We start from the raw sequence: 24,645 nt of genomic DNA on the forward strand, positions 1-24,645 counted from the left end.
ACTTGCCGCAGACCTGCCAAATGTTGCCAGCAGAGGGAAGGAGAGGCGCTGTCCCCAGGCTGATCTCTGCGGCGCACCAGGGCTCGGATCCCTCCCTGTGGCCGCAGGGCTGATTCAGGGGGCGGGGGGGGGAGGGGTGTTATTATTATTATTATTTATTTATCATCCATTTTATTTTCTTGGCTGGCCGCCGCTGGCTCCCTCTGCTCTCCCGTCCCCGCTCAGCTTCCCCCGCCCCAACCAGCGCCGCCCCCCCGCCCCCCAGCCCCAGCCGCGCGTCCTCCTGCTCTTCCTGGGCTGCCCCCTGCACAGGGAAGCGGCGGCGGCTGCCGCTGGGGGTGGCGGGTAGCCGCGATCGCAGGCAGCGAGAGAGGGGGCGCGGGCGGGGGGGGGTGTGTGGGGGGGGGGCTGGAGGCCGGGGCTGAGCCATGCCGGGGGGCGGCTGCTGGAACCAGGGATGGGGCGAGAGGCTGCCGCAGATCTCAGCATCTCCCCGCCGGGGGCCCAGGAAGCCGAAGAGCCGCCGCCGCTGCTGAGAGCCAGCAAAGGGGGGCGATGGGTGAGTGAGAGAGACGCCCCCCCCCCGACTCTCCCCCACCCCCCAACTTGCCTAACCTCCCCCGGCTTCCCATCGCCTCTCCTTCCCATGCCCACTATCCTCCCCCTCCCTCTCCTAGCTGCCCTCTCCTCTCCCCTTTGCCCAGCATCCGTCCTCCCTCTTTCCCTCTCCTCATCTGCCCTGTCACCTTCTCCTACATCCCTCTCCTTCCCCATCCTGCCCACTCCCCTGTTCCCCCTCTGTCATCCCTTCCCTCCTTACCCTCTTCCCTGCTCCTCTCATCTCTCCTTTCCCCCCTCTCTCTCCTCCTGACCTCCTGCATCCCCTCTGGCCCCCTGCACCCACCCCCAATCTGCCCCTTCCCCCCCCCACGTGTGTGTATGTGTTGCCAGGAGCTGGGGGGAAAGTTTAAAGGGCTGATCTTGAAAAAATGAGCAATTTAGAGCAGGGGGAAAAGGGGCTGGGAAGTTGTTTGTTCACATGGGGGCTGAGAGGTTACTGGCCTCCTCTCTGTCCAAATTGGGCCAGCTCCTCCTTTCAGCATCCCTGCTCCCTCCTCACTACCCCTGCAGGAGTCGCAGGGTGGAGGGGAGGGTTTTAAAATCCCTCTGGCTCCCCTATGAGTCTTTCATTTTCTTTCCCTTTATGTGTGTGGCCTACAGCCCCTACCCCAAGAACAGCTGTAGCTTCTGCAAGGGGAAGGAGGAAATCTCAGCTCCCCCCTCCCCAAGCATCCATAGACGCAAAGCAACCTGTGTCTGCAAGAATGTACGGTGATAATGTCTTATATAGGCTGCCAGGGAGAGAGATGCTTCCCCTTCAAACACCCGATCATCCCAGCTTCCCACACAACAAAGTGTCGGTCCTGGGGAGGCAGAAGAATATGTCACAACTCCCCTAGCCATCTCTCTGCCACCCCCGCAAAACACAGCCTGAGCCACACCAAGCGAGGAGGGGAGCCTGCAACCCAGTCATTTTGCAGCAGGAGGCCCATCTGCTGCCCGCGCTCTCCGTGCCAGGAGGGTACTGACTGTATACGTGTGCCAGCCCTGCAGCATTCTATAGGGAGGAAAAGGAGTATCTGCACGGGGGCTGGGAAGGAATATAAAATACAGATAATCAGACATCGTCTCCCTTCAGTCCCCATGTCAGATTGATATAATCCCCCATCAAGGGCTGGGCACAAAGGGACGTGGGCTCTGCATCCCTCCCCAATTCTGTAGGGCTGCTGGTAATTCCTAGGGAGTTGTTAGCTATAAATATCTCTATATTTGTTCTAAAGCAGTGTGTGTGTGTGTGTGTGTGTGCAATTTTGCCATCGCGAGATCTGTTTCTCCACACAAGCGTGACAAAGGTGATGGGGGGGGACAGAGTGTGTGCTGCAGCTGCAGACCTGCTTAGACAGCTCGCAGAGATGAGAGAGAGACAGAAAGAGAGGCAAAGCAGGAGGGATGGAGACAGTACTGAGCTCTGTCAGCCTGTGTTTTTATCAAGGGATGTCTGGTGACAACGCTCGAGAGCAGAACTTGGGTCACCAGAAAGTCCTTCCACATCTCCCAGAGCAGAACTCAGGTTACCAGGACCTCACCCATGTGAGCAGAGCTTGGGTCAGCAGGAAAACTGACCCCCAAAAGGGCAAAGCTTTGGTCACTGAGACACCCCTTCAGAGAATGGCACTCCGGTCACCAGCAAACCCCACCACCAGAGCGTGAATTCAAATCACCCCAAACGCCCACCACTACTGCCGCGAGGAGCACCGCTTGAATCACCAGGAACCACCCAGTCATGCGAGCAAATCTCCAGTTGCTACAGACTCCCACCCTGGCCTGCAGAGCTTGAGTCATCACAAACCCGCACCCCCAGTAATGGAGCTGAAGTCACCTTAGCTGGAACTCCCACTCCCATCCCCCCCCCCCCCCAAGACAAGAATTCGTGTTATCTGGGTCCCTCCCTCAAACCTGGTGCTTGAGTCAATTCTGAGCACCTCTCCCATCCCCCAAGAAAAATCACTTGTAATTCTCTGTGGATGGAGCTTGAGTCACTACCAGCTTCTAAGAGCAGAGCTCAAGGTAACCTAGGACCCAAAATTAGAGCTCAAGCCAGCTGAGAAGCACAGCCTGTGAGGGGAGCTCAAGGCAACGGAAACCTCACTCAAGAGCGCACCTCCAGAGTCCCCACTCCTGAAACAGAAAATAGTGAGTGTGGGGGACATGTTTTTAAACCAGGATTGGACAAAAGCAGTCCTCTGGGTCTGTTTCTGGGAATCCCCTGATTTTCCCCTCCTTTACATCCTTACAAACATCCTTTAGTCACTGAAGTAGTCCCTGTCCTTATAAACAACGGACAGGGAATGAAACCTTGAGTCTAACGGCTGGGCATCACAGAACTCCTGCTCCAATCTTTGGTCCTGCCTCTCCACCCTGAGATGGTTCTGCAGTAGTGACAAGAAATCAGCTGCAGGTGTGAGGTTCCCTCCTGCAAGGATGCTCTGCTGTACCTGCATAGCTGGGTGTTAATCCTTTGGATGTACAAGAGACCCTTCTGGAGACAGAATGCCCATCGTCAACAGAGGTGAAATATCCTGACCTGGGGTTGTGGAGAGGGGGCAGATGAATGCCTGAAGGCCGGTTCCTAATGTGGTGACTGAGCTGCTGCCTCTGACGTGTCTGGAGACACACAGTGCCTTTGGTCCATGATGCTCTTGAAGCCTGCCCAAGTCTGCTGTCCGGAACACTTTGAGCCATTTTGACTGCAGTTTCAAAGCTGAGCCATGGCCTCTTCCTCACAGCAAACGTCAGTAAGATTGGAAGAAGAAATAGTTCCCTGTGCTGTATGAACAGACTTTCTGAGCAATGCAATCAAGAAGAGTTGGTCTAAACTGGGGAGGAGGGGCGGGGTGTGTGTCAGGGCAGGCCCACAGTCATTTGGGGTCTGCCAGGAGTTTTGAAATGGGGGCCCTCGTGCCCTGCACAGGACTTTGAAAACTACACCAACTTTATGGCACTTCTGCTGAAGATCCCTGTGGAACTGAATCTTCCCTGCGGCTGCAGAGTCAGTGGACACCTATTATTAGCCAGGTGTGCATGGGTGAGTGTGACTGGACTGGTCACTTGTGCGGACAGTGTACATGTGAGGTTGAGTTCATTGTGCGTGTGTGGTATTGTGTCTTTGTGAGCACTTGTGCCTGTTTGTGTAGTGGGTGCATGCATTGTGCCTTTGTGCATGTCTGGGTGTGTATTGCGGGCCGGGGGCAGGTATGTATGGGCAAAGACTGGGAGTGTCCAATAATGCATGCATTTACTGTGTGTTTTCATGTTCAGGGTGTGCATTTGTATGTACAGTTTAAGTCTGCAAGCCCATGTGGTGTCTCTGTGTGGCTGAGCATACGGCACGTGTTCACGATTGCGTGTAAAGGTGTAGTTGTGCATAGGCAGTGTGTGAAGCACACACGGGTACACACTCTCTCTCTTTCTCTCTCCCACTCCTGCATTAATTTGTTAGCCAGGCAACAAACTCTGCATTGGGTCAGGGTTCTCAGCACCCTGTGCCTGGATTTCTTGCTATTCTGAGAATACCAGCTTTAAGATAAATGCACTTTCCCTCCTCCCCTCCCCAAATGATGTCTGTCTTCTCCCGCACATCAGAGCGGAGAGAGGGAGGGAGGGGAGCGTGGTGGTGGTGGGCAGGGTGAGGGAGCTCGTGCCAGCATTCACCAGGGCTGGTTAGATTGGAGATAGGGTTATTTGCTCTGAAATGAGCCCTTTGTACATTGTTGGAATCTATGACCCAATCAGAAAGGGATGTGGCTGGAGGAGGAGGAGGAGGTAGTGCTGAAGAAGACTGGTACAGCTGACATTAACTCCAGGGCAGGAAGCGGAGGGGAAGATAGGGAGTTACCAACTGGCGCAAGAACCTGGGTCATTTCTCTGAATCAGTCCAGGTACCTCAAAGGGCCTGTCTACATTTCGAGCTTCCTGAGGTCACTGCATGGAGGGGAGATAGGCGAGCCCCTCTCCACCCCCAGCTTGGCTGGCCCCTTACCCCATCCCTGGCACTATTCATCCTGCTCACAGGGTGCAGTCTCCGGATGGCTGGAGGCTCAGCAGGGTGCATCTAGCAATGAGAGGGTTATTCTGAAGTCAGGGAATGTGCGGGGGGGGGGGGGGGAGAGGTGCAATGCAGCTACCTATGCAGGTGTGTGCTAAATGTTTTCCATCTTGCATTCACTTTGGAGGCTGGTGGCACTGACAGAACCGTTCAGCGTGGGGTGGGGAAGGAGTCCCCTTCAGGATGGGACCAGCAGGCAGTGCTGAGGAACGCTGACAGAACGGCAGGGAGGGGTTACACAGGAACCACGGGCAGCGTTCCAGGTTAGGGTTGTGGTGCATTGATAGAGAGCAGCATGAGAGTGCCTGTAGGAGGAGGTGCTGCAGGCCGGGATTGTGGTGCATTGGCAGAGCTGTGTAGCAGCCCAGGACTAGAAGAGCAGTGGTTGCTGGAGGACAGGATTGTGGTGCATTGGCAGAGCTGTGTAGCGGCCCAGGACTAGAAGAGCAGTGGTTGCTGGAGGGCAGGATTGTGGTGCATTGGCAGAGCTGTGTAGCGGCCCAGGACTAGAAGAGCAGTGGTTGCTGGAGGGCAGGATTGTGGTGCATTGGCAGAGCTGTGTAGCAGCCCAGGACTAGAAGAGCAGTGGTTGCTGGAGGGCAGGATTGTGGTGCATTGGCAGAGCTGTGTAGCGGCCCAGGACTAGAAGAGCAGTGGTTGCTGGAGGGCAGGATTGTGGTGCATTGGAAGAGCTGTGTAGCGGCCCAGGACCAGAAGAGCAGTGGTTGACAGAGCTGTGACGGCCCCCCTCCCTATGGCAGAAGGAGATGGGTTTGTATTGGAATTGTGGTGTAGTGATACACTCCCTGAGAAGATAGAACTGGATTTCTGCCCCTCCCCTCCCATTGGACTCTGGCTGCAGCTCTCAGGAAACAGGACCTTGACTCCACAGATCTCATCAGACTCCCCGATACCACTTTGCAATGCTAACCCTTTGTTTCCCTCAAGCCTTTCCTGAGAGCAACAGGTGCCTCTTTGGCTGCAACGCCCCCTCCCCAGCCCTGAAGCAAAGGGGATAATTTTGCCCAGACACTTGCCCAATTGAGTACCCCCCCAGGAGGAGGCACAGCACTCTAGTCCTGGCTTTTCCTTTGATGTCTCCCCACTGAAGCATATAGCCTTGGGCAGGCAGAGGAAATCAGCATGAGGAAAATCAGTTTCTCTGTGGGTGGGGAGGGGTTTGTTGCATCTGGGTAATGCACTAAACAGCCACCCCAACCCAGGGTGGGATCAGCCACTGATGCAGGACTTCCTGCTGAGGCAGCTGACTCTGCACACAAAGACACTGACCTCCTGTGCTCAGCAGTATGGGGAGCCCAATTAATCAGTTGCTTGCTTCCTTGGCTGGCTCTGGGCTAAGGAGTACCCAGCCCTGTATCTGTCTGTCTGTCTAGGATTTTCTCTGTTACCCATCACTGTAGTATTTGAGCACCTTCCTTCTTTCTGCAGCAGCCCCCAGGCTGGGAGGATAGCGCTTGTCTTACTAGCTTTGGTTGGATGTGGGGAGGGGTGATTGTCCAGGGGGCAAAGGTGACTGGGGAAGTACCCAGGTGTCCTTTGTAATAATCATCACAATACTTAGCACTTCTCTGGCAAGTTTCACCTCATGATCTCAAAGGGCTTTACCAAGCATTAACTGATTTAGCCTCATTAACTAAGATACTCACCTCCCTCTGATTAATTAAGGGAAATAAGTCCTGTGAGACAATTGTGTTATCCCTATTTTACAACAGAGGAAACTGAGGCACAGAGAGGTAGTGACTTGCCTAAAGTCTCTCCCACGTAGTGTTGGTAGCAGAGTGAGGAATAGAACTCCCTGGTCCTGACTGCTTCCTCATGAATGGTTTCGTCAGTGGCCCAGAAGACACCTGCATGATTGGTGCCGCTGTGTTGATTCTGAACTGTTTTACCAGATCAAGATTCCAGCCCCCAGTCCCGCCCTCCCCTCATCTATCACCAGATCTGTTCCCCCATATTGGCTTCCCCATCAGTGCTATTTTTTCTAATTATGTAAATCCCTACAGGATAGGCCAGGACTAGTGGGGTTGGAATCAGAACCCTGAATGTATTTGGGGTTGTGGTGTAACTTTAAGTAGACTTTTTCTTTTCATAATGGCAGTTTTGTAAACCTCAGCAAGCAAACTTGAGATGCATAGAGGAAAAAATGCAAATTAGTCATGCTTCAAAAACTCTCTTGCTTCTGTGAAACCAGTGATCTATACACAGACACCTGTTGTGTTGACTCTAGCCACATTCTGGTACCTTGTTGTGGCATTAAAGCTATTGGAATTGAGCTGCAAGCGAGAGAGACAGCAGGCCTGAGAGAGAAGAATGAAAAGGAGACCCCCTTTTGGATGCCACTCCCTTTGAGAGAGGAGCTGAAGTTATGCTGCATTGTTCAGAGGCAGGAGAGAAGGTTAGGGCAGTGCTTTCTGTTTCTCTCCCACAGCCACCACCAGTGAGGCATCCAGCTGGGCAGCAGGTGAGAGGAAGTAGTTCATAGAGACTGAGTGTTTTGGGGTGGAGGAGTCTTGGATCCTCTGGCAGTTTGGTTTCCAGCAAGGGCAGCTCTTTGAAGGGAGGCTGAGCATAGCATTTGTGGTAATGACTGTGTGCTTGGTGCTGCACAGAGTAAGAAGAAACCTACATCCTGCCCTCAAGGAGCTCACAATGAGAAAGAATGAAAACATTGAGGGTGTCAGGCATCTAATCCTTCCCTTTTAGGATAAGCCTTGATACCTGTGTGCCTTGAAGGGAACATTGTGGATCATGCTTGGTTATTTAATGACCCTATTGCTTGAGAGAACATTTCCTTGTCCCTGCCCAACATTTCCCCAGGATGTATGCATTTCTGTAAGGTGGGGGTTTGCTGCAGGGAGGGGGGTAGAAGACACACCTCCTGCCTTCAGACCGTCCTCCCTGCTCTCTCCGCATGCTGCTCTGCCTCTCCATTGCCTCCAATATGAATATGTCCAGCCAACCCCTTCATGTTCCAACTGCCTCCTCCTTTCATTCTCCCTGTGCCAGGGCCAAACGAACTGGGACCTCCTGCTAGCTCCCCTACTGCTTCGTGCAGGTGTGCAGATAAGAAAAAGAGATGCCATCACACCTGGCTCCAAGGAGACACTATCTGCTCCCTAAACCCCAGGGGTTAATATTGAGATTCTCTGAGCATTTTGGGGCTGGGGAGAAGTTTCCCACCTCTGTCATCCTCCTGCTGTTTGCTGCATGACTGTAGATTTGTCTGTGCATGCTCAGATACATACAATCCATATGCAGAAATGTGGTCTTGAATCCTTGTCTAACAGCAGCTTCTGGAGCTATGAGTGACGGCACCTGCATTCAGCATGGCCCGGGGAATGATGGGATTGCTTCTGCATAATTTAACAGCCTTCTGAATAATTCATAGTGCAGTTGTGCTATGGAACAGTCTTCTAGTTTCCTGTAAGTGCTGGAGGTAGCTTCCATCCAGCACAGGAAATTATTGCTCAGTGATGAGGAAGCTGTGCTTGTATTCCTATCTGTCTCTGCAGCAGCGAAAACATTGAAAGAACTCTCCAGCAGATCACACCCAGGACTCCTATCCTAGCTCAGGCATGCTGTGCTGCAAAGTATTCTGGGGACTAGGGATGGATGGGGTGGGAGGCTCCATTGTTGGAGCTGTGTGTATGTAATAGCAGGGCGGGATGAAGCTTGGGATAGGATATATAGAGACTAAATTCCCTTCTAACCCCTAACAGAGGGAGGTTGCCATAGGCCAGATTTGGGCTCCAATTGTGGGGGGATGCAAGAGTGGCTATCTTAAAAATTCTGATTGCTAGTTCAAGGCCAGGGTACGAATAAGTTCACCATCCTGAAAGCAGTTGCTGGCCCACCAGAGTGTTTCCTGCCTTGGCAGTTCATAGAATCGTAGAACTGGAAGGGAACTTGAGAGGTCATCTAGTCCAGTTCCCTGCACTCGGGGCAGGGCTAAGTATTATCTAGACCATCCCTGACAGGTGTTTGTCCAGCGTGCTCTTAAAAATCTCCAGTGATGGAGATTCCACAACCTCCCTAGGCAGTTTACCTTCATGATACAGCAGACTTTAGAGTCATCTCTTTCTCTGGTAGAATCTAAGTCAGTGACACAGAATATCTTTTAACTGGCCCTCACTCACCTTGTGTCTCTAATATTCTGGGACCAACACAGCAAACCACACAGGTAGTGTCTGAAAGTTCTCAGATTTGCTCAGTGGCCTGTATGAAATGACTGGGGGAAATTTCAGTCGTGTTCCCAGTGAACAGGAGTCCACATCACAAATATCACCATTACAACTAGTTGGTGGGGAACCCCCGCATGGGCCATGGCAGCAGAGGATGAGCCAGGCAAGCAGAATTACCTTCTTACCCCTGCAGGTGGCCACCCAGCACAGGACAAGGCACACTAGCTAGGCAATGTGAATGCAGATTGCACTGCTTGTGCTCTACTGGTGTTATAGAGAGGAGACTTCAGTTTCCAAGGATGTCAGGCCGTTATCGTTCAGCAGTCGTACAAACTTGCGTGCGCACACACACTTCATTACCCTCTTGGGTTTGGTTTTCTTCTTCCTTCACTTCATTTCCGCTCGGGCTTCAGTAGCTGAGATCTCACAAATGGCTGGAGTTAGAGATGAACATGTTTACAACATTTAAAAGCTGATGGGGGGTGGGGGGCAGAGGGAGGAACCAAGCTGGTCATCAGAAATATAGAACTGTAAAGGTCCAATAGCTCCAGTCCATCAGGGCTAGCTACACACGTAGTACTGAGAATGAAAGCTGGCCTCTGTGTTTTTCAGCTGTGTTGGGTTAGTTTGTAGCTTTGGTGCTTTGTGAGAGATCACAAACCCTCATTGGTTCCTTGGTCTGGCAGTGCCACTCTTTTTCCTTCCTCCTCGCACTGGTCCAGGACTAAATATAGAAAATTCAGAATTTTGGACTAGAGTGAGTTTCATCCCATGCAGGGAAAGTCCATGATTCAAATCCCTCAGGGCTAGGGATGGATGGGGTGGGAAGCTCTATTGTTGGAGCTGTGTGTATGTAATAGCAGGGTGGGATGAAGCTTGGGATAGGATATATAGAGACTAAATTCCCTTCTAACCCCTAACAGAGGGAGGTTGCCATAGGCCAGATTTGGGCTCCAATTGTGGGGGGATGCAAGAGTGGCTATCTTAAAAATTCTGATTGCTAGTTCAAGGCCAGGGTACGAATAAGTTCACCATCCTGAAAGCAGTTGCTGGCCCACCAGAGTGTTTCCTGCCTTGGCAGTTCATAGAATCGTAGAACTGGAAGGGAACTTGAGAGGTCATCTAGTCCAGTTCCCTGCACTCGGGGCAGGGCTAAGTATTATCTAGACCATCCCTGACAGGTGTTTGTCCAGCGTGCTCTTAAAAATCTCCAGTGATGGAGATTCCACAACCTCCCTAGGCAGTTTACCTTCATGATACAGCAGACTTTAGAGTCATCTCTTTCTCTGGTAGAATCTAAGTCAGTGACACAGAATATCTTTTAACTGGCCCTCACTCACCTTGTGTCTCTAATATTCTGGGACCAACACAGCAAACCACACAGGTAGTGTCTGAAAGTTCTCAGATTTGCTCAGTGGCCTGTATGAAATGACTGGGGGAAGTTTCATTCGTGTTCCCAGTGAACAGGGTGTTACCATACACACTGTAAGGAGAGTGATCAGGTAAGGTGAGCTATTACCAGCAAGGCGGGGGACTTTTGAAGTGATAATCAAGGTGGGCCATTTCCAGCACTTGACAAGAACGTCTGAGGAACAGGGAAAGGGGGGGGAATAGTTTTATTTTGTGTAATGACCACTCCCAGTTTCTATTCAAGCCTAAGTTAATTGTATCCAGTTTGCAAATTAATTCCAATTCAGCAGTCTCTCATTGGAGTCTGTTTTTGAAGTTTTTTTGTTGAAGAATTGCCACTTTTAGGTCTGTAATCGAGTGACCAGAGAGATTGAAGTGTTCTCTGACTGGTTTTTGAATGTTATAATTCTTGACGTCTGATTTGTGTCCATTTATTCTTTTACGTAGAGACTGTCCAATTTGACCAATGTACATGGCAGAGGGGCATTGCTGGCACATGATGGCATATATCACATTGGTAGATGTGCAGGTGAACGAGCCTTTGATAGTGTGGCTGATGTGATTAGGCCCTATGGTGTCCCCTGAATAGATATGTGGACACAGTTGGCAACGGGCTTTGTTGCAAGGATAGGTTCCTGGGTTAGTGGTTCTGTTGTGTGGTTGCTAGTGAGTATTTGTTTCAGGTTGGGGGGCTGTCTGTAAGCAAGGACTGGCCTGTCTCCCAAGATCTGTGAGAGTGATGGGTCGTCCTTCAGGATAAGTTGTAGATCCTTGATGATGCGTTGGAGAGGTTTTAGATGAGGGCTGAAGGTGATGGCTAGTGGCGTTCTGTTATTTTCTTTTTTGGGCCTGTCCTGTAGTAGGTGACTTCTGGATACTCTCCTGGCTCTGTCAATCTGTTTTTTCACTTCAGCAGGTGAGTATTGTAGTTGTAAGAATGCTTGATAGAGATCTTGTAGGAGTTTGTCTCTTTCTGAGGGGTTGGAGCAAATGCGGTTGTATCGTAGAGCTTGGCTGTAGACAATAGATCCTGTGGTGTGGTCTGGGTGAAAGCTGGAGGCATGTAGGTAGGAATAGCGGTCAGTAGGTTTCTGGTATAGGGTGGTGTTTATGTGACCATCGCTTATGAGCACCGTAGTGTCCAGGAAGTGGATCTCTTGTGTGGACTGGTCCAGGCTGAGGTTGATGGTGGGGCGGAAATTGTTGAAATCATGGTGGAATTCCTCAAGGGCTTCTTTTCCATGGGTCCAGATGATGAAGATGTCATCAATGTAGTGCAAGTAGAGTAGGGGCATTAGGGGACGAGAGCTGAGGAAGCGTTGTTCTAAGTCAGCCATAAAAATGTTGGCATACTGTGGGGCCATGCGGGTACCCATAGCAGTGCCGCTGATTTGAAGGTATACATTGTCCCCAAATGTGAAATAGTTACGGGTGAGGACAAAGTCACAAAGTTCAGCCACCAGGTTTGCCGTGACATTATTGGGGATACTATTCCTGTCAGCTTGTAGTCCATCTTTGTGTGGAATGTTGGTGTAGAGGACTTCTACATCTATAGTGGCGAGGATGGTGTTTTCAGGAAGATCACCGATGGATTGTAGTTTCCTCAGGAAGTCAGTGGTGTCTCGAAGGTAGCTGGGAGTGCTGGTAGCGTAGGGCCGGAGGAGGGAGTCTGCATAGCTAGACAATCCTGCTATCAGGGTGCCAATGCCTAAGATGATGGGGCGCCCAGGATTTCCAGGTTTATGGATCTTGGGTAGCAGATAGAATACCGCAGGTCGGGGTTCCAGGGGTGTGTCTGTGCAGATTTGTTCTTGTGCTTTTTCAGGGAGTTTCTTGAGCAAATGTTGTAGTTTCTTTTGGTAACTCTCAGTGGGATCAGAGGGTAATGGCTTGTAGAAAGTGGTGCTGGAGAGCTGCCGAGCAGCCTCTTGTTTATATTCCGACGTATTCATGATGACGACAGCACCTCCTTTGTCAGCCTTTTTGATTATGATGTCAGAGTTGTTTCTGAGGCTGTGGATGGCATTGCGTTCTGCATGGCTGAGGTTATGGGGCAAGTGATGCTGCTTTTCCACAATTTCAGCCCGTGCACGTCGGCGGAAGCACTCTATGTAGAAGTCCAGTCTGTTGTTTCAACCTTCAGGAGGAGTGCACCCAGAATCCTTCTTTTTGCAGTCTTGGTAGGAGGGTCTCTGTGGGTTAGTATGTTGTTCAGAGGTGTGTTGGAAATATTCCTTGAGTCGGAGACGTCGAAAATAGTACAAAAGGTTTTCCCTCCTCCTCCCCCCCCCCCCGCTCTCCTGCTGGTAATAGCTCATCTTAAGTGATCACTCTCGTTACAGTGTGTATGGTAACACCCATTGTTTCATGTTCTCTATGTATATAAATCTCCCCGCTGTATTTTCCACTGAATGCATCCGATGAAGTGAGCTGTAGCTCACGAAAGCTTATGCTCAGATAAATTTGTTAGTCTCTAAGGTGCCACAAGTACTCCTTTTCTTTTTGAATTAAGTATGTTAGGCTTGTTTTTTTCATACTGGAAAACTGCCCCTTTTCAGGATACCATATGTTTATCACCAGTGTGGACCAGCCACTGGAGATCTGCTCAATAGGGACCTTATTTTTAGGGGTATGGCACTGCAACCCAAAGGCTTGGTTAGCAGGGGCCTTGTCAATAAGAAATGCCTGCAAACCAGAGCAAGACTAGGTCTGCAGAGCCCATGACACTCTAACCGAGCCTTCATTTGTCATTCTAGTGCCAGCCTGGGACATTTCAAGATAAGATACCAAGGAGCTCTTCCTACTGTATTTCTTTCCAAAAGTAATAAATAAGTGAAATTACATAATAGTGCGGCTGGGATTACATTGTCAGGGTTTTGTTTAAACCCTGAAAGGGGAAATGGAGAACAAAGGAAAAATAAATAAGGCCTGTTCTTGGTCCAAGTAAAATTTCCATGAACACACACAACCCTTTCCGGAAGGAATAGCACTCTCTGTGCTGGAGGTAGCTTCTGAAAAAGAGAGAGGGAGAGAGGCAGAGGGGGGCTTGAGAGAGAGAGACTGACAGAACCCTAGAGGAAATGTCTCAGCATGGAGTCAGGTTTCTCTCTTTCCCATGAAGAAGGGGGTAATGCTTTTTGCATCAGATTGGCTGATTGCTAGACATTTACAGCAGAGGAGGGGGATCTGTAGGCTGCCAAACAGGACTCCTGAGGACTGAAAGAGAGAGAGAGAAAAAGGAGGAGGCGGCGGCTGGGAAATTTATTCCAAGCAGTAATAGATTGGCTACTGTGGGAACGTGAGTATGCTGCCAAGCCTCAAGTGGGGCAGTGATGGACGGGGCCGGGGTTGGAGGGCCAGCCTCTCCTTTCCTTGGCTGCTCTAATCCCACCAGTATTCCTTTTTATTTCATGGCCTCTCTTGATTGTATGTATGTATTTATTTATTTGAATTGTCTTGGAGGTTTTATTATTTCCCTCCTTAGAGATCTTTTATCTGATAGATGAAAAAGCAACTGACAGCACCTCCAAAAAAACTATGGCAGCTGGAGGCAATCCTGCTTCTCTCTGTCTAGGTTTCCATGCTATGCCCATCACCCTGGTATCTGAGCTGCTTCTTCAAGTATGTGTCCGTATGGATTCCATACTGTGCTTCCTGGGTGTGAGAGCGGAGTCATTTTGAATGGCAATGTCCATTAGGAGCCCTATGCCTACTCTTGCTTCAGTGTGAGGGCCTAAAGGTCAGAGTAGCTGCAACCCTCCTTCAGTTACCACTTAGCGTCTGTGGCAATGAGAGGCAACCTGGACTGTCCAACCTGCTGCTGTTCCTTGAGCTTCAAACTTAACCTTTTTGTGAAGAAATCGCTCATCAATTTCTTATTACTCATTTATTCATTGCTCCTTCTTTTTTTGTGTGGAACATCCAAGGAAAAGTAGAGGAGCCCCCTTGTCCACCCCCTGTATGTCCCCCCACCCACCCTCCACAGCAGGTCAAGACACGTCACACCAGTCACTGGCATGCAGACTCTAAACCCACAAGGCTTAAATGCTGCCCATTGTGTGACAGTCTTATGCCTGGAATTGATGGGCACAGCAAATGTCTGTTCTGCCTGGTGGAAGGATGTAACCCCAACAATTGCTCTGTCTGCTGCTCCTTCTCATCCCACACCCCAAAACAGAGAGATGTGGCTCAAATTACATCTCAGAGCAATCCATGAAGATAGTGTCTGATCCCAGAAAAGACATCCTCCAAACCAGAGTTGAGGAGGCTAGTTACAGCATGCACCCCAGTAAATGGCCACCATGCCTCTGGTTCCAGCAGGAGGAAGAAATCTGAAAGGGTGACAAGACTGCTGGTATTGGCGCCAGGATCCTGGGTGCCAATCACCCAGGTAACAGTGGTACACAGCCTCCGTGTTGAGCGCACTGGTCTGACTCTGGAGCAAGGAGACCTGGCACACGCGCTATCCCCTTCAAGCACTGAGTGACAGAGCCCCACTGTGCATGAACGCAGTTCAGAGTGTGCAGTGTGCATACCCCACAAGGAGGGCCTGAAGCAATTTTCCAAAGGCAAGTCCTCCAAATCCTCATAGTCAAAGGACAGGAGCAAGGCACTGGCTGCGAAAGAGGCTTGGGAGACCACAGTGCCAGCACCAGAGTTGATACCGAGACCAGCCCCGGTACCAGTGCCAACCATTGAACCCTTCCCCAGACCAAGATACAACTTTGGGAAGCTGCTTTCACCCCTCCTTTTGGCACCAGAACCAACACCGGCACTGGCAAGATCAGCCCCAAACCCACAACTAGTGGTACCCCTATTCCTGGAGATGAACTTCTCCTCGCCATCTTCAAGCCAGTCCTTCTTCCCAACTGCAAGCAGGGAATCCTCTCCATTAGACCAAAATGGTACGTAAGGGGAGGTCTGGAGGTGCCCTGTACTGGGCCCTATACGTGACTGGCAGTGGATGGGCCAACCACAATCTAACCAATACCTGTATAATTTACCATAGTGGACTTACTGGGCCCACCTTCCTACGGATCTCAGAGTGGAGCCCATGGCAGGTGCCAGGGAAAGGAAGGTGGTTTATATCACCATTGGAATCAATGCCTAGTAGCCCCCCCAACCAGAATCAGATGAGCCCCCCTGTGAGGGAGCGGAGGCGACTCTGGAAAGTCTCCTCCTCTCTGGATGAGGCCATTGTCTTGATCCCAACACTGGCCATCGGTGACTTCAGAGCCTCCCAAGACCTGCTTTCAAGAATAGCTGAAACCTTGGACTGGGAGACAGCAGTGAGCCAAGAAAAATATGCACAAGCGTCTCAACATCCTCACTGCTAACAAGAATTGCCCTACTGATCAGTGAGGCATATTGGATCATGGCACAACCCAGCCTCGTTCCTGACTGCTTCAAAGCGAATAGAACAGTGCTATCAAGTCCCTCCCAAGGGCTTCTAATTTTTATGTGCACCCGACACTGCGGTCACTTGTGGTATCTGCAGTCCAGGATAAGACCAGGGCTACTAAGGGGACTCCAAAAGATGATAACCCCAAAACACTGGACCTTTTGGGCCAAAGTCTTACTCGCCAGCCTCCGTCCAATTCTGCACCATAGAAGCAGGACCTGTTTGAGGAACACAGTTTTCTGATGTAAGAGAGGGTGACCCCTTCCTATAAGGTTCCTCCAGGACTGCAGGAAGGACCTAAGAGATAGGATCTGGGGCAGGAGGGGGGAGATGAAAGTGAAAACAGGGCTACAGGTAGCAATGAACAAGTCTGATATCACCACTCGATCCATGACTATGGCAGTCACAATGCACTGGTCCTCCTGATTACAGGCATCTGGGATTCTAATAGAAGTCCAGGTAACAATGGAGGACCTACCCTTTGAGGACATAAAGCTCTTCAGCAGCTGAATGGACAAGGTGTTCTGTTCCCTCCAGGATTCAAGGGCAATGCTAGGCTCTTTAAAGATCTACACTCCGGTGCCGTACCACAAGCACGTCTGGTACCAGTCCCTGCAAAGACAAAGACAACCATCTTATTCCCACAGTTGTCAACTGGAATAGCCATCCAGAAAGTAGCCCTGTTATACCAGGAGGTACATGTCACCCTCCTCCTCCATCCCTCCCCAGGCTTCCTCTCAGAGGCAGCAGATTTAATGGCGGTGTTGAGAGCCACGCTAAAACCATCTCAGAGCTTATCTTTGGGAATCACCTTGCCCCTCCCACTGGGCATGGTCAGAGATTACAATGACAAATGGGTGCTAGACACTGGTATGTTGAAAACTGTGTACAAATTTCAAGCTGTCACTTTAAATCGTAAAGATTTTCCTGGTCCTGCTCGCAGGCTATGAGGCTTTATAGGGAAACGTGCAATCAGAGTGGGTGTGCAGAGAGTCAGCCAAGAGTAAGGTGGGGTAAGTTGTGCCTCTCTACTTTAGGGAGCATCCTGCCTTGTGTCTCTCTGGTTTGGGGGTTCTTGTATGTTATTCCGAATTCTAAGTAATAAAATAGTGTTACGCTACAACTTTCCAGCAAAAGTATTTATGTTTTTATCTAACTTCCCGATGTGTATGCCGTGAACGTACCAGACATCACCACCCATGGTTACGCTATCCTATTCCTTTCCTTACCCTCCCCGCTTCCCTGTCCCTCTTCAAGGATCCTTCTCACAAGAGCCATTATAGAACAAAATGGCCTTCTTGCTCCAAGTAGGAGCGATGGAAGAGATTCCTCAAGAGAGCAAATCAAGAGGTTTCTGCTCTTGATATGTCCTTATCCTGAAGGAGACAAGGAGCCTTTGTCCTAGCCTAGGCCAGAGGAGGCTGAACAAATACATAGAGGTGCTTTGAGTCAGGATGGGAACTCTTGCCTCCATTATTCCATTGCTTCAGGCTCAGGACTAGTTTGTGGCCTCTTGATTCTTACAGGATGAAGACTTCCAAATAGCCATCCACCTAGGCCACTGGAAGTACCGGAGATTTACAGTAGATCCAAATGATTACCAGTACCTTTTGGACTCTCTATGGCATTGAGAGTCTTTACGACATATCCATCCCTGTTTCTCACTGAGTCATCCAACAACCCCTTTGCTCTGCCTGCTATACCACTCTCAACTGTCCATTTCTCTGCTTCGCTCAGAATCAGTGTTTTGCCTTCTTCCATGCAGCATCTTCTGCCTGGAACGCCATCCCTGAACGGCCCTGTAAAGCCACTGCCCTTTTCTCTTCCACATCCCACATTGAGACCCACTTCCTCCAGGATGCCCACAAGAAGTTCACTAGCTAACATTAGGGCCATTTGAAAATTGGTGATGTTTATTTAGCCCACGATCTTCAAAAATGGCCCCTGATTTTGAGTACCTCAGTTAGTGTGTGTCCAACTTGTGATCCCTTGTGCTGATTTTTCAGAGCACCTGTAGCTCACATGGACCTCAACTGGAGTTGTGGGTGCTCAGCATCTCTGAAAATCAGGCCCTAGGTAGCTGTAAAAGAATTGGGAACTGTCAAAACCCAGGTTTTGTTCTTGCTGAGTCAGCTGACTCCTTAGGTTAGTTCTGCCTGAGCTTTTTCAAGGAAGGAAGGGAAGTGGTTTCCAGCACGATTAGTTGTTTTATTTTAAGGCTTCGTAATAAGAAGATCAAAATCTTGCAGGCTCTTCTCTCAATCTGTGCAGGCCAAGTAGTCCCTTCCCCAAGTCTGTTCCTCACATCAGTAACCAAAATTTCCTGGCTCTTTCCTCAGAGCCTCAGCAATCAAGGACTTCACACAGTCTCCCTCCTGTCTATTTGGTTTCTGGAGCAATCCTTCTCTGCAGTAGCTCTAGTCCTAGTAGTGGTCCATGAGCATGGCCCCTGGCACCTCAGCTTTCTGGAGGAGGTTGCAATACCCCCACCCCTTTCTACTGCCCTCTTTTATAAGGGTCAGCTAATTAAGTTCCAGTTCTCTCTCAGGTGCAGTGGGTGTGGCTAATCAGCCAGCTGCAAGCCTCTGACCCCAGAGGAATGGCATCCTTGATACCTTCACAGTATCTCAAGTTGGACATCCCAAAATGGAAGCACCCTAAATCAGCAGCCACTTCTGAACACAATGTCTTTGTTTTAAAGACACAAGGTATCTCTTCTCCCTGTGTATCTTGCCCCGCTTCTGCACCCTTTGTATGTGGCTTATCATGTCAGACTGTAAGGTCTTCAGAGAGGTGTTTGAACACTGCCTAGTATACTGTGTATAGTCCCAGAATACTGGCGTTAAAGTCAGCGGGAGTGTGTAGAAGTGCTGCTCCCCTTCCTCTGCTAACAGCAGAAGGACAGGTCCTGGGAAGTCAGTGAGCTCCCCCTCCTCCTGCCTCTTTACTGGCTGGGGAAATGAGCATAGGGGCTGGAACTAGGGGTGCTGTTGCACCCCCTGGCTCTTGAAGTGGTTTCCATCATATCCAGGGTTTACAGTTTGGTTCAGTGGCTCTCAGCACCCCCCCACTGTACAAATTGTTCCAACACCCCTGGAAATGAGGACTCATCCGGCGAGAGAATCTGAAGTGAGAGCACCAGGAGCAGCTGGTGTCTGGGTTTATGACTTGGGACTCTGAGCCCGTGGAGCAGCACCAGCGCACAATGGTCGGGGTGTCAATCAAGATGGGAGTCACCTATCTGCTTCACTCCTGGTCCACAGGATGCTCCTTCTCCTTGCTGGTTCCTTGTTCCCTGCAGATGGGGTGGGGAGGAGGGAAAGTCTGCCACCTTCAGCCCTCCCTCCCCTGGAGGGGAGGAAAGGAGATGCCGCCTCACTTTCCTAGCCAGAATCCAGGGGAAAGAAAATGGGCCTGCCCATTCCCTCTGCAACCCCTCGAGGGTGGTTAGGAGCACATCAGTTGTTTCCCTATGCAGCACACCTACATGCACGCACACTTTGGGTAGCTTTGGGGCCTTTTTGGGGCTGTGGACTCCTTTCAGCTACGTTTATTCAGTTGTCCCCATTCTCTTCTGTGCCTTCTCTCATCACCCAGCAGGATACAGTGGAACTTCACTACGTCCTGCCAGCACTTGTCCCAAAATAAAAACAAAGTGGCAAGCTTCTCCTCCTTTGGTGATCTACTTTAACCAGTACGGAAGACACATAATAAGTAACTATAATAATAATTTTTCATTGGAAACTGGAGCCAGGTGTCTTTGAGTTTGCTTGCTTTTTTCTGTACGTGATGTCAGCCTCTTCTGTGGCATAATAACCATCCTCATGGGAACCGGATGTCATGAGCAGACACTGACTTGGGTTGGGGGAGCCCATTCTAGATGGTCATTCAGACTCTTTTTTTTCTAGGACTTCAGGTGTTGGTAGAGGGAGAGGCAGAAGGTGGGAATGGGAAAGACTGTGGGAAGATGGAATTAGAGTACTGGCTTCTTGCTCTTGGATGATCAGAGAGAACCAAGCAAGAAAACTAAGGTTTGTTTGGGGAGAGGTGAGGAGTTATACAGGAGCACAGTGGATCTGCTTACACCTATGTCTTATACGTTTCTCTCTGCCAATTAAGACCCAGACTTTATGTCTAATCCACACTTCCACTATCTGTAAGGGGAAAGCTACTGTGGATGGGGGATTTGTCTGAGAGGTTGGGAAGGTCTCATATTGGCAATAAGGGAGCATGAAAACTGAGAAATAGTTATGACCAACTTGCTTTGTGCCACTTTCAAACACAAAAGGGGGCCTTTCCTTATCTTAGTACATGACAAATAAAGAGAAGAACCTTATTTGATTCCAGTGGGGCTTTAAAATCCATTTTAAGGTTTTCCATAGCACCCATCAATGTATCACTGTGGTGTCTAAATGCTTCCCAGGTAAATTAAATCTGCATAGCAAGGTCCCCAGTGGATTTGTATTGAGTTTTCTGCTCTTCTACAGCCCTGGTTTAAAAGACAATCTGCTTGGAGAATTACATAATACTAATATCACTATTATTAGTTTTAACCTAGTTATAAGATTAAGTGTAGTTATCAAAGAGAAGGGACTTGTAATGAACGCTGAAGTTGGTCACACTCAGGGTTAGACTGATGACCTCTAGAAGATCATTCCACAGCCCCTCAACCTCCAGTTCTACCAAGACTGCTTTATCTCCAGTGTTTTGTACTGGGTGTTGGGAGCTGCATTGTCCCAGAGTAATACAACTATCTTGCTGGATCCTGGATGGGGAGGTGGTTGCTAAAGTAGCTGACTCCTGACCCACTCATGACTTTGAAGATCATGGCCAAGACTTTTTTAAAAAGACAATAGAAATCAACTGGGAGACGGTGGAGCGGCTAGAATACAGAGGTGATGTGCTCACAGAAGCTCATCCCATTGAGGAAGGCTGGCAGACATATTGTATACAAGATGGAGTCTCTGCATTGCATCTATCTTAGTCCCGATATACAGCAAGATACAGTAATCTAGTCTGGAGGAGATCAACACATGTCGCTGTGGTCAGATCCTCGTCCAGGAGGGAGGAGTGGAGTTTCCTAGTAAGATGCAGGTGGAAGAAGGCATTTTGTCACCACTGCGACTACTTGGTTGTCTAGGCTTGGTGATGAATAGAACCCCATGCTCTCACTAGTTTGACAAACGGAAGGCAGCTGCCTTCAGTGGACGGGGAGGACAGCATCTTCGAAGAGTTTCTCCCCTTCCAGACAGCATCACCTCAGGCTTGCCTATGACCAATGTAAGACAGTTATTTTTCACCCAGGTGCTGATTTCTTGTGACATCCTGGTGATGGTGTTCATTGTAACTAGGGAAAATCAGATAGTTGAATGCTGCACTGTCTGCTCCAGGTGTCTCATGTTGGGAGTGAGTCAGTGACACTTTGAGGTCAGAGGTGTCAAAGTTGCAGGGAGGATGAATGACATGAGGTTTGTTGCCTTGAAGGAGGCTTTGATAGTTTCCATTAGCAGTGGAAAACAGTTGCTCTTTGCTTATTGTCACCAGCCAGGAGAGTCATAGATGGACTTTCAATTCAGTCCCTGAATGAAGGGGAACCTGATCAGAATCTGTGTGCAGCCTTGTACTGTGATCCCCCCCAGAATGTCCCTGCTAGGGTCCTAGCCACACATAGTCATTAAAGATATCATGGCATTTTTCATAAGAGCAAGAGTGTTGAATATAGTGTCCTGAATAAGTTTGTACTGGGACAATTACATTCTGTTTCCTTACATTTTTTCCCCTGCAATTTCAATTTGATAGTGTATTCTTCACTTCCTGTTCTAAAATAGCGTGTAGTGCTGCCATGGCCTATCAAACTGTAGTTGTCCACCCTAGTGATGGCTTCCTTTCAGTTGCTCTGAAGAGATTCCTTTTATATTCCTTGCCTACTTAAAAAGATGTTTTCTGGGGCACAGTTTATTCAGGGTTTGAAAGTGCTTTGAGACCCTGTGTGTGCAAATGCCATTATTCTCTCTTTGTCCCCTGAATGGACTCTGGGTGCAGTGCCTGAGATGAGGAGAACCTGTTCTAGATTTGTGTCCACCTGGTATGGACTCAACATTTAGCCTGCCCAGGACGGGGAAGAAAATGCTGAATTGGATTTCTGTGCTCCATGGAATAGATTCTGGGCAAAGTCTCTGAACTTGTTCCAGTTTGTGAGCTGCTGTTTAAGTGTCTGGGGGACATGTGGGTGAGTGGATGTGCACTAGGGCTGTTGGTGCCAAGATTAGGGGTATCATACACCTGGCTGCATGTTCTGCCTCCTCTTCCCAGTGACCTTCAGAGCAAAATCTGGTGAATTGCCAGCCCATAAACTTTGTGCATTTTTCTTCCTTGTGATCCAGGATGTGATTCCAGGATGACATAAATCAACTGATCATTTGATATTTCCCAGGGCACAGTAAAATGTAGCAAGCAACTGGGGATGTTGCGGGTGCACCACACTCCCAGCTGTTCGTTACTGCAGAGGACGCTGGCTATAGGTCCAGGCTTATCCCTGGGACCTCAGGCATGGAAACATCCTTGAGGCCCCCTCTTAAAAGAAAACAAACCCCTTGTTCTGCTGCTGGGGATTGGAGGATGGGCTGGGAGATGCTGCTGTGATGTCTCAAGTAGTTACTCAGACCTCTCTCCCCACCTAACTTTCAGAACAAATGTAACCTTTCTACCTGGTTTAACCAGCTGTGTTCTTTGTTTGCTGGGTGCCGTTGCCAGTCCCTACCGAGTCAAGTTCACTCCCAAAAAATTGTCAGGGGAGAGGAGGCTCTGTGTTCCAGTGTCCCTGGTAACTGATCATTGCTTTGTGAGGAGCAGCTAGCTGGTGTTCTGTGCAGGAACCTGAGAACCTGTCCCTAGTAGATTATTAGATATTTCCCTTTCAAATTTCTACCATGCACAAGGTGTTTTGAATAGGAAGGGTGGGGAGAAATGTCCTCCTCACCTTATGACCTGTGGCCTTAGCTGCAATTCCGAGGTGTATCTCACACTTCAAAGCTGACCTGAGGAAAGGGAAAGGAAAAGAGCACAGACATTTTTGGTCTCAGCCCACCAAGGGCAAAGAGGCTTCTCCACTCCCAGTCAGAGGAATCCCTGGTATGTGAGGATGGAGTTGATTTGGGGGAGGGGTTTTCATACTGGCATATCTGCACTTCTCAATTTGCCTCCTTTAGAGATGTTTCGGGAAATGAGTTTGACAGTTCTCAGCACCAGGATCCCAACAAAAGGCAAAGATGAGCAGGAAAAATTGTCTTACAGGAAATGTCAGGGCTGGAAGAGAAGAGGGTACTGCAGGTTAAGATTGGGCTAACAAAGCTGCTGACAGTGGCTGTGTGCCCTGGCAGAGCTATGGGGGGGTCTCAGGACTGGAATAGCAGTGAGTGTTACAGGTCAAAATCGGAGTACATTGGCTGAGACTTGCGGACATAGGAGAGCTGGAGAGGAAATTCAAGTATGCAATTTTAGGGAGCAAAATACACTTTAATTTCTGAAAGCCTGTATCCGGGAAGGTCAGCTAGTTTCCATGAGCTATTCAAACCTTGGTCTGTTTACTGAGCCTACCACCAGGCAGGCCAGCTGTGGTGGGAGTACTTACCCAGTAGGAACTGGAATGAAATTCATAACAAGCATCACACAGACCAACCAACAGCAGCTGGATAAGAACATAGGAATTGCCACAGGGATTATGCCAAAGGTCCATCTAATTCAGTATTCTGCCTTTGATACTGAGCAGGAGGAGGTGTAGTCTTGTGCTTCCACAGAGACCTTGTACTGCATTATTATGTAGTTTGATCTACCTGTAGGACAAGTTCCTTCCTAACTGTAGGTTCTACTGACCTGGGGCTAGACTGGAGCCAGTAACCTAGAAGCCAAAGGCTCACTTTTTTCCCAGACCTAGAGCCAGAGTTTAACTGGTGTCGTATAGATGAAAGGCTCTGAATAACCCTCCTCATTCCGTGCATAAGCCTATCACCCTGTCACTCCATAATTACAGGGCTTGAAAAATCTACTCATCCAGGACAAGTAGGTATGTTTCTTGGCTATGTCCCATCCACTGCTATAGTACCTATGTTTTCATTTTAAAAACATCTAGCCTAAAGGAAACCTTCCAAATGTAAGCAAAGCAGAATGGCTTCCTATAAGACCACTCCAGTGCTTCCACTGATGGGAGGAGAGAGAGAATGGGACGCTGGTACTGTTGGCCATAGGGTGGCCTGATGGGGGTGCCACTCTCTAGAGCAGGGGGCCCTGGTAGGGTTGTCAACTTTCTAATTGCACAAAACTAAACACCCTCGCCCTGCTTCTGTCCCGCCCCTTCCCCGAGGCCCTGCCCCTGCCCCACCCCTTCTCTGAAGCCCCGCCTCTCGGTCACTCCATCCCCTCCACCCCCCCCAATCATTCACTGTCCCCCCACCCTCACTCACTTTCACCAGGCCGGGGCAAGGGCTCCAGCTGGGGGTGTGGGCTCTAGGGTGGGGCCGGGAATGAGGGGTTTGGGATGCAGGTGGGAGCTCCGGGCTGGAGCCGAGGGGTTCAGAGTGCAGGAGGGTGTGAGGGGTTCGGGCTCTGGGATAGAGTTTGGGTATGGGACAGGGCTCAGGGCTGGGGCAGGGGGTTGAGGTGTGGGAGGGGGGTTGGGATGCGGGTTCAGGGAGGGGGCTCAGGGCTGGGGCAGGAGGTTGGGGTGCAGGGGCCAGAATGAAGCAGCCAGAATGTCCCTGTGGCCCCCTAGATGCAGGGGTGACCAGCATGCTGCCCTTGCCTGCAGGTGCCATCCTTGTGGTTCCCGGCCAATGGGAGCTGTGGAGCCGATGCTTGGGGAGGGGCCGGTGCACGGAGCCTCCCTGGCCCCTGCGCCTAGGGGCTGCAGGGAGATGGGAGCTGCACAAAGCAAGGGCAGGCAGGGCGCCTGCCTTAGCCCTGCTGCGCCA

At 49.9% G+C, this 24,645-nt stretch overlaps 1 protein-coding gene across 2 annotated transcripts in view; it reads left to right on the forward strand.

Annotated features, from left to right (window-relative positions):
* The first annotated feature begins 426 nt into the window (after nucleotides 1-426).
* Nucleotides 427-24,645, forward strand: part of MGAT3 (beta-1,4-mannosyl-glycoprotein 4-beta-N-acetylglucosaminyltransferase) — a 36,894-nt gene continuing 12,675 nt past the window's right edge. The window contains exon 1 of one of the 2 annotated variants that reach the window (XM_084620056.1): nucleotides 427-559. The gene's annotated coding sequence lies outside the window, so the exon portion shown is untranslated. Of the gene's footprint in view, nucleotides 560-3,586; nucleotides 3,647-24,645 lie in introns of those variants that run through there. The other variant, XM_084620059.1, reaches the window with a different exon arrangement.

This window comes from Lepidochelys olivacea (genome assembly GCF_965140295.1).
Source record: "Lepidochelys olivacea isolate rLepOli2 genome assembly, chromosome: 1".
NCBI classification, from domain to species: Eukaryota; Metazoa; Chordata; order Testudines; family Cheloniidae; genus Lepidochelys; species Lepidochelys olivacea.